This window comes from Phascolarctos cinereus, unplaced genomic scaffold (assembly GCF_003287225.1).
Source record: "Phascolarctos cinereus isolate Bilbo 61053 unplaced genomic scaffold, phaCin_HiC Scaffold_5;HRSCAF=322, whole genome shotgun sequence".
Classification (NCBI taxonomy): Eukaryota; Metazoa; Chordata; class Mammalia; order Diprotodontia; family Phascolarctidae; genus Phascolarctos; species Phascolarctos cinereus.
This window is the reverse complement of record NW_027555958.1, coordinates 85280618-85295841: the sequence shown is the minus strand read 5'-3', so window position 1 is coordinate 85295841 and position 15224 is coordinate 85280618. Positions and strand designations below refer to the sequence as shown.

Genomic DNA, 15224 nt, shown 5'->3' with positions numbered 1-15224 from the left:
ACTTCAGCATATCTCTGAAGTCTTATTATCAATTAAAGAATATCTTAGTTAAGTTTAATTCAATTCAACAAAGACTTTTTATAAGCACCCTACATGAACAAGGCACTGTGTTAGATGTTGGGGATACACAAATAGACATGGCCAGGTGTCAAGAGGCTTACAATCTAATGGAGAATGGAGAAATAACACATATACAAATAATTTTGATAGAAGAAAAAGTGTGACACGTACAAAGAAGTTACTTTCGACTGAATAGGGCATTAAGGAGGATGGCAGAGTATCAGAAAGGGTGGCCATGGAAGAATTAGCTGCTCGTTTGGGCCTTGAAGGAAAGAAGGGACTTCAAAAAATGAAAAAAAAAAATTTGGGGAAGTCCATTCCAGAAATGGAGAGAAGGGGAGAAAGATGACCCAAAGTCAGGAAGACAGGAGAAATGTCAGAATGAGAACAGCAAATAGAGTGGCTGGAACAGAATACCTAAAAGGAAGTAGTATAATAAGGCTGAAAGTTAGCTGGAAGCCTGAATGTCAAGGGCTTTGAATGCCAGGATCAGGATTGTATGCTTTAGTCACAAGTAATAAGGGGCAGTGGGGTTTCTGAATAAAGGAGTAATAAGATTGAAATGGCACATTAGGGAGATGAGTTAAGCCATTGTAGAATGCATACTCCATGAGAATAGAGACACGTGTATTCTCAGAAGCTAGCACAGTGCCAGAGAGGCAGCTTTTGAACCCAAGTCTTTCTGACTCCAAGGCCAGTTTTCCATCCACCATGACCATGCTACCTCTCACAGCATTCCTTATTTCTTTTTTTTCAAAATTCCTTCACATCAATCATCTAAGTTTCTTCCCTCACGTAAGTCAAAGGTTCTTAATCATGGATGCCTTTGGCAGCATGGAGAAACCCATGAACCCCTTCTCAAAATAATGTTTCAAGTAATTGAAGAAAATGCAGAAAATTTCATTTAGAGGTTAGTGCAAATAAACATGTAATTTATTTCCCATGCAAGTTTCAGGACCCCCTGACATCCATCTGTGGACCCCTTTGGGTCCATAAGGCAAATGGGAGAACCATCACCATCCCCATTTTAAATGTGGGGAAATGAAATGTCAGGTCTAAGACGACAAAGCCAATCTTTGCACTATAGACCAGATCCACAGAAGAAAGGTGAGCAAAGCATCATCCTGCATCCTGACTGATCACCTAGCAAGTGCTTAGGGATGGGGCTTAAGCCTAACCTCAAATGAGTTTTTCTTCGTATTCATATGCCATTTTCAAATATAAAGCTTTAAAAGAAATTCTTATAATTTCCTCAAATTTTCTTTTTCATTCTCTGTAAGTTATTTATTTCTGAGTAGGTCCTACGTGCTCCCTCAAATCATTTGGGCTTTAACTTGACTCTTCGAGGTCTAAAGCAGAAAGCTCAAGTCTTCCTGAATGGCGACCCCATAAGCTCACTTGAAGTTGAGGAGAGCAGAAGTGTTTAAGGTAAAAAAAAGAACAAAAAAGGGTCATGAGTATGTCAAAGTTATGATTCAAATTAGATGCTACACGATAGTGGACTGAAAGAAGTTGTTATTTTTTTTAAAGTCAGTGTGATCACTCCAGATATCAGTTTTCAACTGCGTACCCAAGCACAGTGATAGCAGTGTTTCTGGATGGTTCTGATAGTAACCTGCAGTCCAAAGAACCAGCACAGTCTACCTTCATGTGGGTGCCAACAGCAGAAGGTGGCCCTAGGCAGACAAGGCACCCTGGCCATGCCACTATTTAGAAGATATTTAGTTATTCAACTGAAATTCATGGTGAGACTAGCTCAATGGGGGTATGACAAAATCAATAAAATCTCATCTTTTATTGGAAGCCTTTCCTAACCTCTCTTAATTTCAGTGCCTTCCCTCTCTTAATTATTTCTATTTATCCTTGTATTTAGCTTGCTTTGTTTGTATGTTGTCTCCCCATTATCCTGTAACCTTCTTCAGGGCAGGGACTATCTTTTGCCTCTTTTTGTATCACCAGCACTTAGCATAGTGTCTGGCTTACAGTAAGCAATAACAAAGATTGATTGATTGCTGGGCTTGGAATCAGGACAACCTGGGTTTAAATCCTGACTCTGACACTTTATTAGCTACATAACCCTGGGTAAGTCATTTAGTCTCTCTATGTTTTAGTTTCATTATATGCAAAATAGGGATAATAGTATGCTTCATGTGTTTTGGGAAGCTTAGATGAGATAATGTACATAAGTGACATATAAACAGATTTCATTGTTACATTACTATCAAATAGATGATATTAATAGTCTTGATGTGGCATGGTTAGGACCTCAGCCTAAGATGTAGTCCAAAGATGTAGTCTAAGGCTCAAAGTAGAGTTAAGGAAGAACTTGGGAGGTGATCTTCCACAGTCCTGGAGATTGTCAGGAAGCATTAAAAATTTTAATTTTAATGTTGCAAAGGTTCTTACAGGACATCTAATCTAACCCTTTCATTTTGCAGATATAGTAGCTGAAGGGCAGAGAAGTATGTTGTTTGTCCAAGGCCTCATAACTGGTTAAAAGAAGAGGCAAAATTAGGTTCCACACCCTGTCGCTTCCTTTTATGACAATCCAAGTTCATCAGTCTGTTCAAGCCGAAGATCAGCACTCCTCACCCTTCACCCTTGACTGACCCAATCCATACTCATCATTCTTTTACTTTGGGTACCATGAGAAAGTCAAGTTGAAGTCACTGAGTGTTTGTTAAGTACCCACCATGTGCCAGGCTCTGTACTAAGTACTGGAAACCACCCCTGCCCTCAAGAAGCTCACAATCTAATAGAGGGATATATGCAAACCACATACAACAGGAACAATACTGTGAGCATGATCAACTGTGAAAGACTTAGCTACTCTCATTAAGACAATTCTAAAGGACCCAAGATAAAAAAAAATGCTATCTACCTCCAGAAAGAGAATCAATGAACTCTGAATGTAGATTGAAGCATACTTTTTAAAAACTTTATATCATTTTATTTTATTTGTTTTTTGGTTTTGCAACATGGCTAATATAAAAATATTTTTTATATGGCCTCACATGTACAATTGCAATCAATTTGTTTGCTTTCTCAAGGAGGGGAGAGGAATGGGAAGGAGGTAGAGAATTTGGAGCTCAAATTTTTTTTATTAATTTATTTTGATTTATCAACAATCACTTCCATATGCCTTTGAGTTTAAAATTTTTCTTCCCCTTCCTCCCCACCACCCTCTTCAAGACGGTACACAATCTGATATAGGATATATATATATATATATATAGATATAGATATATATATATATAGATATATAGGATATATATATATATATTCTTATTAAACATATTTTCAGATTAGTGATGCTGTAAGTAAAAATTAGAAACAACAGGAAGAACCACCAGAAAGAGGAAACAAAACTCAACAGAAGAGAGAAAAAAAATAGCAAATAGTATGCTTCAATCTGCATTCAAATTCCATAGTTCTTTCTTTGTATGTGGATAGCATTTTCCATCATGAGGCTTTTGAAGATGTCTTAGATCCTTGTATTGCTGGGAAGGGTTAAGTTTATCAATATTAGTCATCACACAACGTGGCTGTTATTGTGTACAACACTCTCTTGGTTCTGCTCATTTCACTCAGCATCAGACCATACAAGTCTTTCCACGTTTTTCTGAAGTCAGCCTGTTCATCATTTCTTATAGCACAATAGTGTTCCATTACATTCATATACCACAACTTGCTCAGCCATTCCCCAATAGATGGGCATCCTCTCAATTTCTAATTCTTTCCCACTATAAAAAGAGCTGCTGTGAATATTTTTGTACATGTGGGTCCTTTTTCCATTTGCATGATCTCTTTGGGATATAGCCCTAGAAGTGCTATTGCTGGGTCAAAGGGTGTGCACATTTTTGTAGGCCTTTGGGCATAGCTCCAAACTGTTCTCCCAAATGGTTGAATCATTTCACAACTCCACAACAATGCATTAGAGTTCCAATTTTCCCACATCTTCTTCAACACTTATCACTTTCCTGTTTGGTCATGTTGGCCAATCTGATAGGTGTGATGTGGTACCTCAGAGTTGTTCTGATTTGCTTTTCACTAATCAATAATGATTTAGAGCATTTTTTTCATATGACTATAGATGGCTTTAATTTCTTCATATGAGAACTTCGTGTTCATATCCTTTGACCATTTATCAAATGGGAAATGACTTACCTTCTTACAAATTTGACTTAATTCTCTCTATATTTTAGAAATGGAGCTCAAAATTTTTAAGAAGTGATTGTTAAAAATTGATTATGTATCATTGGGAAATATTTAATGAAATAAATAAAAATAATTTTTATAAACTATTGTACAGACAACAGAAACACAAGATAAGTTGCAGATTATTTCAGAGCGAAAGCACTGACTTTCAGGAAGATGGGGAAAGGCCTTTTACAGAAGGCTGGATTTTAGCTCGGACTTGAAGGAAATCAGGGAATCCAAGAGGCAGAAATGAGAGGGCAAGTGTTGCAAGCACAGAAGACGGCCAATGCAAAAGTGCAGTCAGGAGATGCAGTATCTTGTGCAAGCAACCACAAGGAAGCTGGTGTCACTGGATCACAGAGTACACTAAGAGGAGTAGGGTAGAAGAAGACTGGAAAAATTGGAAGGGGCAGCCAGGTGGTACAGTGGATAGAGCACTAGGACTAGAGTCAGGAAGATCTGAGTTCAAATTCAGCCTCAGACACTGACTAGCTGTGTGACCCTGGGCAAGTCACTTAATCCCTTTTGCCTCAGTTCCTCATCTATAAAATGGGGCCACACTGGTGAAGGCAATGGCAAAGCACTTTGCCAAGACAACCCCATGGACTTGGGTCACAAAGAATCGGACAAAATTGAAGAACAACAAGGTTGTGAGAGAGGAATTAGTTTTATTCTATTTGGAACAACACATCAAAGTTAAAAGAGGCAGATTTAGGTTCAATGTTAGAAAAGGCTTCCTAGCAATAAAAATCATGCAGGAGTGAAATAGGATGCTTTAAGAGGAACTTGGTTCCTTTCTCTAGAAGATTCAGGAATTCTTGCTGAGGTCAGGATTAAACTATATAACCTGTCAGGTTCCTCCCAATTCTGTGATAGCACTTGAAGGTTTTTTAAAGCTCTTTCCTCAAGTCCACCTCATGACATAGGCAGCATCCTTAGCATCACTATTATCTCTCCCAGCAATTTATGTATAATTTCTATTACATTATTGGACACTTGTTTTTTATCTCAGAATGTTTCATGAAGCAATCAGTAAGCAAATATGAGGCAGCATGGCACTGAGGATCATGCTGAACTTAGAATGAACAAGAACTGAGCTCAAATTCTTACTCATATGCTTGTTTGTTGAATTAGTCGAGCAAGGGACTTAACCTCTCTTAGACTCAGATTCTTTGTAAAGGAGAGACTACCTGATAGGGTTATGGTGAAGGCCAAGTGAAATGATACATGTAAAGGGCTTTGTGAATCTTAAAGTGTTATATCCAATTAAGCCATTGATATTAATTCTGTTTCTTTTTTTTTTTTTGTGGGGAGGCAATTGGAGTTAAGTGATTTGGCCACCACAGTCACATAGATTGTAAATGTCTAAAGCCAAATTTGAACTCAGGTCCTCCTTATTCTTGGGTTAGTGCTCTATCCACTGTGCCACCTAGCTGCCTCTATCATCATCGTCATCATCATCATTCTCCTACAATGTCTTGTTTGTCTGTCTATACTGGTTATTTCCCAACAAAATTGTGTCCTCCTTATTACAGAGTCCCAAAAGCACTATGTTAGTGCCTTTATCATTTTTAAGCTATTAAGGCTTAATACACAGGAGGTACTCAGTAAATTCTTATTTGAATGAAAATTATAGTAAGAGAAAGAAAACAAGCAAGCAAATAACTCCTGATGAGGTTGACCAACACCCTTGGATTTAATGGACTAAAAATTACTCGGTTTGGATCTGGACTTGTGATTTCATCAGTATAGAATGATGATGACTGGTAATTCATCTTTAACTTCTAGTCATAGAGAGCTCTCTAGGGCACTAATAAGTTAAGTGACTTATCCAAGGTTGTATAACCAGTTTGTGTCTGAGGCCTTGAACCTAGGTCTTCCTGGCTCCAAGACTAGCCCTTCCATTATGCCATGTTGCCTCTCTAAAAATGTACTGCAGTTACTTATCCTGGGGCTTAGATTTTGCTTCCTATCCCCTCTTTCTTTAACTGCACTACCCTCCTTGTTCCCCCCACTATCATATCTTCCTTCTCACTCCAATCACAACCAACAATGAATATATTTAAAGAAACTTCTCTGGCCATCTTAAATTATGTTAGCGATTCTTAACACATCTATTCCTTAATGTTTGTAGTTTAATTGAAATTTCTGAAGGTATTCAAAAAGTTGGGAGTGGGTTAGAAGAGATAACCCTTCCAATGTTGGGAATATTTAGTACAGTCACTTAAGTGACAGATGGGTCATTGCCCAAGTTGATAATACAGCTTTTGGCTAGCTCTCTTAGAGTTGGTCCTAAAAATGGTGCTCATCTTCCAGTCTCTAGGGTCCATGTTGGGTCTAATTTTCCCTTTATCTTTCCCTAATATCTACAGTTCATGGTCTGGGAGATGGTAATTATGCATATTCTCATAGTATATACCCATGTACTCAGTACACTTATGAAGAATTTACTATTATGGTGAGCTTTCTTAGTTAGTGGATAGGGCATGGAACTTGGAGTAAGGAAGACGTGGATTTTAATTTTGCCTCAGACACTTAATAGCTGCATGACCCTGGGCAAATCATTTAACTTTTGTGCCTCAGTTTCCTTCCAGATCTATGATCTTATGATACCACAATCTTAAAGATGCAAACATACTCATGGATACCTATATACCTACCTATGACAGGTCACGTCTTAGTTTCACTGTCACTTCCTTGCCTGTTTCCATATGTGGCTATGTTAATACTTTTAACATGATTTTAATGGATTTGGCTCTGTAACCATTACAGGAGGAAAAAAAAATCACACTGGGACCTTACAAGTAAAACTATAAAATTTGCCTCAGTACAAATTACTATTGCATAGATCATTTGGTTTTTACATTTTCCCATTACATCAAATAAAAATGCTTTATTTATTTATTTATTTTTTTTTTTTAAACATAAGCCTAGGACCTAGACTTATTTGCAATGGCCTATGAAGTCATTTGAGGATGGAAGCAGCAAAGGCTATTTGGCACATTCTTACTTTTTAACGTTTGGTGGGGCTTGATGGAAAGCTTCTTTTGTCTTTTTTCTTCTGGAGCTGGAGGATGTATGCCGACTGTCAGCACGCAGGAGAACTAAGTTTTCATTCCTTTTCTCTTGCCCTTCCTTCTCTTGTAACAAGAGTTCTTAACCTGTGGCCCGCAGACTCTTTGGTCAGTAGATAGATTTCAGAGGTTTGGTGAACTTGGATAGGAAAAACAATTACATCTTAATTTTCACTAGTTTCTTAAAAAAAAAATTTCTTTGCCATCCCATGTATTCTATCTTATGTATTTAAAACTGTTATTCTGAAAAGGGGTCCATAGACTTCACCAGACTGCCCAAGAAGTCCCTAGTGCAAAAAAATCCATCTCTCATAGAGGGCATCTCACACAGATGTGAGGATCCAGATAATAGCAACGTCCAACCTGACAACTACCATTTCTGAATAGAATGCTAATTTTATTTTTGAAAGGTCAAGTTAACTTTTTTTGTTCCATATTTGAAGTAAAAATCCTTAACTCTGGAAGCAGCTTAAATACAGACAGTACAGAAAGAAGCCAACATGGGTGCAGCTCTTCAAGGTCTGCAGATTGCATGAGGATTTAATTTCTGAGAGAAGTAGCCAAATCCACATCTTTCAACATGGAAAGAGGTTGCCATGGCCTATAAGGGCCATCCCAGCAAGATGTAAATCGTGATGAATTCTCAGCTTTATAGACGGAGCTGGGAGGGAACTATTTTCCAACAATCATTGAAACTCTGTGCCCTGAATCTCCTTTGCCTGGCACCTTTCAGAATAAGAGGACTGGCCCAACTGGAAAGCATCACCTGCACGATTTGGGAAAGGTATTTGTCCTTTTATTGGCTTTCTCTGCTTGGGTACTGTGCCAAGTAGCCCAGCATACAAACTATTTAGGAGCTGTTGTAGGGGAGACCCTCCCTCTCTGTGGTAATAGCAGTCACAGCTGAGTCATGCCCAACAGTGATAGAGAACTGGCTGGACTCAACATTTTGAATATCTAGCAATCCCATCTAGCTTACCTTGGGGCTGACACTTCCCCCATCACCATTTGAATGCCCTAACCTGTGGCTGAGAACAAGAGTCCCACACGGTAGTATAGTTGAAAAAACAAAATGGCACCATCACCACATCAAACAAACAAAAACCATGGATCAGACAGCCACAGAAAGAAGGTCTACAGATTTTGAGCTACGTGGGACTTCGGAGGCCATTGAGTCCAACCCCCTTGTTTTACAAATGGGGAAACTGAGACTGAAAAAGGTTAAAGGACTTGTCCAAAGGGACACAACTAGTGTCTGGAACAGGATTTGAATTCACATCTTCCTGGCTTTCAAGACTAACATTTTATCATTTTATCCACTGAGTCATATGGCCTTCAATAAGGGTCACTCTTTGCCTCTTGTTTCCCCATATGTCAAATAAAGAGGTGTACTGAAAGGACTTTTCTTGATAGAAGGACTTTTTTTTTTACAAAGAACTTAAATCTACACCTTTCCACTTCCATGCACTGTCCCCACTTGTGACTTCCATAGCCCAGTGCAAGGGTCCAGAACCTGATGCCTTGAGGCCACATGTGGCCCTTTGACTGAATCCAAACTTCATAGAACAAATCCCCTTAATGAAAGGACTTGTTCTATAAAACTTGGCCACGTGAGGCCTCGAGGCCACAGGTTCCCCACCCCTGGCCCAGTGGAATAGAATTCTCCTACTATCAGAAAAAGGAAGTATATGAATATTTCAATAAATAGCTCAGTGAGCTTGATGCAGACACTTGGCAAAATTTGAGAATGTATCATTAAAGGAATATTTGTGAGAATTTAGAGACAATAGTGGACAAACAGCTGGTCTTGGAGTCAGGAAGGCTTGTATTCAAGTTATGTCTGCCAAATATTGGCTGTGTGACCATGGGGAAAGTCATCTGACCCCTAAGTGTTCCAGGAAATACTTTTAAGATGACAGATATCACAACTCTGATTTCTTTGGGGGCAGAAGGGGATGGAATCCTGGTGTTAGAAACTCCCTTTACCAATGCAGATTGAAAACTATGAGTTTGTAAAGGAAGTTTTTACATTGGGATTGCCCCACATCAAATAAATCAAAGTTCCCAAGGGGAAAAAAAATGTGAGAACATAGAAAGGGAAGAGGTGATCACCCCTTTACAGCATGAGATCATTAAGGACAAGTCATACCAGACTAAGCTCATTTCCTTGTGTGACAGAATTCTCAGACGAATAGATCAGAGGAATAGCATGACCATAACAGAACTGGATTTCAGTAAGACACTTAACAAATTCTCTCCAAACAGCCCTGTAGACAAGGTGAAGAGATGTGGCAGTCTGTTTAGGTGGGTTTAGATCTGGTCATTTGACCTGCCCCAAAGAGTACCACTTAATTACTTCATGTCACCCTGGAGGGAGGTCCCTAAACCTTGTCACAACCTGGCCCCTTCCTACCTCTCTGGTCTTCATATGTTTCACTCACCTCTTCATGCTCTGTGGTCCAGCCGTACTGGCCTACTCACAACTCATACCCACAACATTGTATCTCTCTCCATGCCTTTGCTCTTTCCTCACCTTCCATCCTGGAATCCCTGTTTTCTTTAGAGTCTGGTTTCAAGGAGTGATGATAGAGGCCAGCTTGGGGGAGGGGGAAGGGAACAAACATTAATTAAGCACCTACTATGTGTCAGGCATCGTGCTGAGCACTTTACAAATAGCATCTCATTTGATTGTCACAACAACCCTGGGAGGTAGGTGCTATTATCACTCCTATCACTTAGGAACTGAGGCAAACAGGGTTAAGTGACTTGGCCAGGGTCACACAGCTAGTAAGTGTCTGAGACTGGATTTGAACTGAGGTTTTTCTGACTACATGCCTAGTGCTCTATTCACTGAATCACCTAGCTGCCTATCTTCTAAATAAATAATTTCCCGGTCCCCAGCTACAACTTCACTCCCACCCCAAACTACCTCATATTCATTTTCTATATATTCAGCATATATTTTTATGTGTATGTGTTGTCTCATTAACTAAAATATAATCTCCTTGAGATCCAAGACTGTTTTGCTTTTGACTTTGAGTCACATGGGCTTAGTAGAGTCCCTGATAAATACAAAGTAATACCATGCAAACTCTCTGAGCTTCAATTTTCTTATCTGTAAAATGAGAGCAATAATTTTATACCATATGCTTTGTTTGTGAGATTATTCTGAGGAAAATGCTGGGTAAACCCTAGAAAACCCTATATAAACATAGCTAGGTGGAGCTAGGTGGTGCAGTGGATAGAGTACTTCATGAGGTCAAATCCAGCCTCAGATAACTTACTAGCTACGTGACTCTGGGTAAGTCACTTAATTCCGTTTGCCTCAGTTTCCTCATCTGTAAAGTGAGTTGAAGAAGGAAATGGCAAACCACTTCAGTATCTTTGTCAAGAAAACCCCAAATCATGTCACGAAGAGTTGGACGTGACTGAAACAACTGAACAACAAGAATATAAACACAAGCAAGATGAGAGCCAGTGTAGTATGTAGTCAGAGAGTTGGTCTTGAAAGCAGAAAGACCTGGGCCTTGTGTGCCCCTAACCAAGTCACTTCTCAATGCCTCAGGCAACTCTGTAAGTCTGAAGAGTAAATGCTGACCTGTGCTGGTAAATTGAGTTTCCTCACTGAAAATTTCTTATAGCAATGAATTCAAGGTCCGGTCAAAAAAAAAAAATAGGAGGCAGGGACTCTAATTTAGTCACTATGGCTACTCCCTTCATAAACGCAGAATACAATCCTTCTACAAGTCACTAAGAGTTGCAGTGGCTGAAAACTTCATCACCAAATTCAGTGACAAGCTTCTTTACACTTCTCTAGGCTGATCTCTGGGTAACAGACACACAGCCCATGCTCAGCCTTGTGTTCAGTGCCTTTCTAGCCCAGTACAACATACTACTGTGCTCTTTTATCACAGCCTTTGAGCATCCAGGGTCATCTTCATATCACTACATGACATCATAATAGGCTAAGAATAACAAGGTGTAACCAGTGACTCAATGCAAACTTTCACACTCAGTTCCAATCAATTACCCAAGGACAAGATGGTGAAGATGTGGCTAGAAAAGGGTTCTGGAAAAGGCCCAGAGAAAGGCCCAGAGAGGCAGGTTACTATCAGGCAGCAATGTGGGATGTGTGGTCAGCAACATTAACATGCATTTAGGCTGCACTAATACAAGTATAGAGTTCACAAGAGAGAAAATGGTTTGGCTGTCCTCTACCGTGGAGGGACCACATCTAGAGAGTTTCCTCAAATCTGGGTGCCGTATTTTAGACAGGATGTTGGCAATCTACCACAAATCCAGTTAACAGCAACCAGGATGGTGATGGGATTCAAACCATGCCATAAGAAGATTGGATAAAGTAATTAGGGATGTTTAGAAGGGAAGACTTAAGGGAAACTACCTGTCATCTTCAAATATTTGAAGGACTGTCACACTAACATCCTCTTCTCTTGATGCCTCATCATAGCATAGTAGTGTCCTTGGGTACTCCAAGTTTAAACTCACAGAGCCCAAACTCTTGCAGGGCTTACCAAATTAGAAGGACTTCAGATACAATCCCAGGAGAGGAATGTGTGTCTGTCAGCTGAGGACCACAGAATCACAAAGTCACAAAACTTCAGAGTTGAAGAGGATCTCCACAATCATTTGAAACAACACCCATTTGATCAAGAATGCTCTCCGTAATATACATGAAATGTAGTCATCCAGTCCTGCAAGGTCTCTAATGAAACAGAACCCACTACCTTCCAAAAAAAACATACTGCTTAGATTTTTGGACAAGTTTTCTTTTCATCAAGTCTAAATTTTTGAAACCTCTCTTATTGCCCCTAGTACTGCCTTTTGGTGCCAACCAGGACAATGCTTTGGATGAGTGAGGAAAACTCTCATGTCCCCCTTAAGCTTTCTCTTGTCCGGGCTAAACATGCTCATTTCAACCACTGCTCATACGGCTGCTTACCATCCTGATTGTCTTTCTTCAGATGACTTCTAACTTATCAGTCTTGCTCCTCAAAAATAATGTACAGACTAAGACATGATATTGCCGACGTAGTCTGACCAGGACAGGGCACAGTGAGACAGCCACCTCCTTATTCTTGACTGCTCAATGGACTCTATGATAACATTAGCCTCCTCAGCTTCCAAATCACACCATTAACTCATATAGACCTTACTACCTACTAAAAGCCCTGAAATCTTTCTCAGGTGAACTGCTATAGCCATGCTACCAGCACCTGCACAGAGCCTTGTACATTACTACGTGCTTAATGAACAATTGCTGAAGAACCTTAAATTTAATGTCCACAAAGCACAATTTAAGAAGGAAAAGATCATGGCCTGCCAATGGACTGTATTTTACACAATTTAGAGATACTCCTTACCAGATTGACAGCAGTGAGAGAAGTTTGAGAGGTCAACTCTGAAAAAATCATCTGCCAAGTCTTGGAGGGGCCGCAATCTGTGTCGGTAGAGGGAATGCTCACACTGATATGCTGAAATAGCAAAAGCTATCAGAAATATTTGAATAACTCATCTCTAAAGCAAATGCATCCTTTTTTTTGCAACGTGATATTCACTATTAGCTTTACATAACAGTTTTCAAACAGCCAAGACACAGGAAAGAGTCCTTTGAGGCTGGAGAAGGCAGGTGCTACATGCTCTGAAGTTTCCCTTTAAAAAGACTTAGTAGATTTCCTTCAAAGTGCAGTTCATTATATAACAGATTTGCATAAATGGTAGTTGATTACAGAGGGAAAAAAACCCATTGGTTGTAGAATCAAGGATTTGCATTCAAATCCTACCTCTGATACATACCTGTATGAACTTGGACAAGTTACTTAACATCTCTAAGCCTCAGTGATAGTACCTGCAAAATGGGGGAGTTGAGGTAACTTGGAGTTAGATCTGTGCTCCTACAAGTCCTCTCACATTCTACCTCCCCCACCCTCTGTCTGCCTTAAGACACAGAAAGGCTGATATGCCACCTTGATATAAACAGCAGGCATCACTCAGTCTTGTTTTATGCAGGACTTCCCCTGCAGAAATTAGAAGCATGTTCTTACCCGTTCCTGTTGTTTTTTCACATTAACTTGAAATTTAAAAGTAAAAAGAGGGAGAGAGGAAGATCATAAACATGAGTCACTAGTATGTAAAACAAATATTTTCTTTTCTGTGCTCTCTAGGAACACTGGAGATTTTAGAGAATACTTTAAAAACTCATTATGGTGGCATTTGGCAGTTTTATGAGAGGGGGCAATTCAGGAAGAGCTGGTTCACCTCAAAGGAAATGTTTCCTCTTGAAAGTAGGTCACTTCCCTTGGTCCTTCACAAGATCAGATGTAAATAGGTCCGAGTAATAGTTATAGAGTACAGAAAATGCGTGGAGTCAGTAAAGGAGGCAGGAAGGAAGAATGTTCATCAGGATCTTCAGCATTCCCACGTGGGGGTAATATTCCCAGGTGCCTCAGTAGAGTAGTTATGGCTCAATTTTTTTTTCAAGGCAATTGGGGTTAAGTGACTTGTCCAGGGTTGCACAGAAAGTAAGTGTCAAATGTTTAGTCTGAGGCCAGCTTTGAACTCAGGTCCTCCTGACTTCAGGACCAGTGCTCTACCCACTGTGCCACCTAGCTGCCCCTATTATGACTCTATTTGCAATATATTTCTTGAATACCTAGCAAAGACCTTATGACAACTTCCTGATAAGTACTAGTACTAAAAATATAGGAGGAACTCAAGAACCGTACCTGTTGATTGAACTGAACACTCTTGAATTCGTTCAAAAAGCATTTAAGTAGTGAGGGTTGTTGAGAAAGCACCTGCTACCCAGATCTACAGTGGATACTCAGAAATGCCATTCACTCATTCATTTATTCGTTCATTTATTCAATAAGACTATTCCTTTAAGTGCACTATGCTGGGATTTGCGGGGAACAAAACAGAGGCACAGAGCACTTCCTAGAAAGTCTGTACTCAAATGTAAAGAAAAGCTGCTTAGTGAATGCATATGGCTACAAGCTGAGATATGCAGTCACAGAAGTATTTCTTGGGAATGCCTCGACCTTGAAAATGACTCGACCTTGAAAATGCCTCTGCTTGAATAAATAGCTGTTACCTATGCTGTTTGGAAAGGTTTTATTGGAGAAAAGAGTAAGTCCGTGAAGCAACAACAGTTTTCAGAATGCTAACCGTAACAGCATGGGGAATTGTCAGAGTCTTCAGAATGCTGAAAGAATGGTCTATCTCGCTGAGAGTAAGATGTGCAATGCTGTGAAAGATACTTGGGTAAAATAATAATATGTACTGTAACTCCAAGATTGAGGTTACTTAACAAATTACCTGGGGCCAAGACAGAATAATAACTGCCACTATAAATAGCCCGAAACAGTTCTAAAGTACTGAGAATGAACATAGCAAAACTGGGGTGATACCTGGGAGAAAAAAAATTGATATTCTGCATGCACATGCATGCAGAATGAGCAAAATACTACATTTCTCATGCTTTTAATTGTTCTCAGGACAAAGAAAGGAGGTACTGGCAAGGAAAGCTCCCTCAATTAATTACAAGGAGGTCTACAATAACAGCATATTTAAATGTGTGTGAACTAAGGAAAATTCTAGGTTTCAGTATCTTCATCTTTTAAAGAGAAGGAGTTGGGTTAGATAATCACCATAGTCCCTTCCAGATCTGATATTCTGCAATTCTAAGAAAAAGTGTGGCTTACAACAGGAGTTAAGTTTATAACAACCTGGGGAAAACCATTCTGATCCTTCTTCCTAAAAAGTGAGACTAGCTTTGGGTCACAGTCCTCATTCCCTTAGTCCAGGGAGCTCCTGAAACACGCCTGCTGACATAGCCATGCTTGGCTTGATCATAATTACAACTCATCTCTT

At 39.6% G+C, this 15224-nt stretch overlaps 1 long non-coding RNA gene across 1 annotated transcript; it reads right to left on the bottom strand.

Moving 5' to 3' along the window:
- Positions 1-7220: 7220 nt before the first annotated feature.
- LOC110196916 (uncharacterized) lies at positions 7221-11211 on the bottom strand. The gene is made up of 3 exons (XR_002321344.1): positions 10933-11211; positions 9776-9930; positions 7221-7473 (listed from the first exon to the last, which is right to left on the bottom strand). It is a non-coding gene; the product is annotated as an uncharacterized LOC110196916 (long non-coding RNA).
- Positions 11212-15224: the final 4013 nt, after the last annotated feature.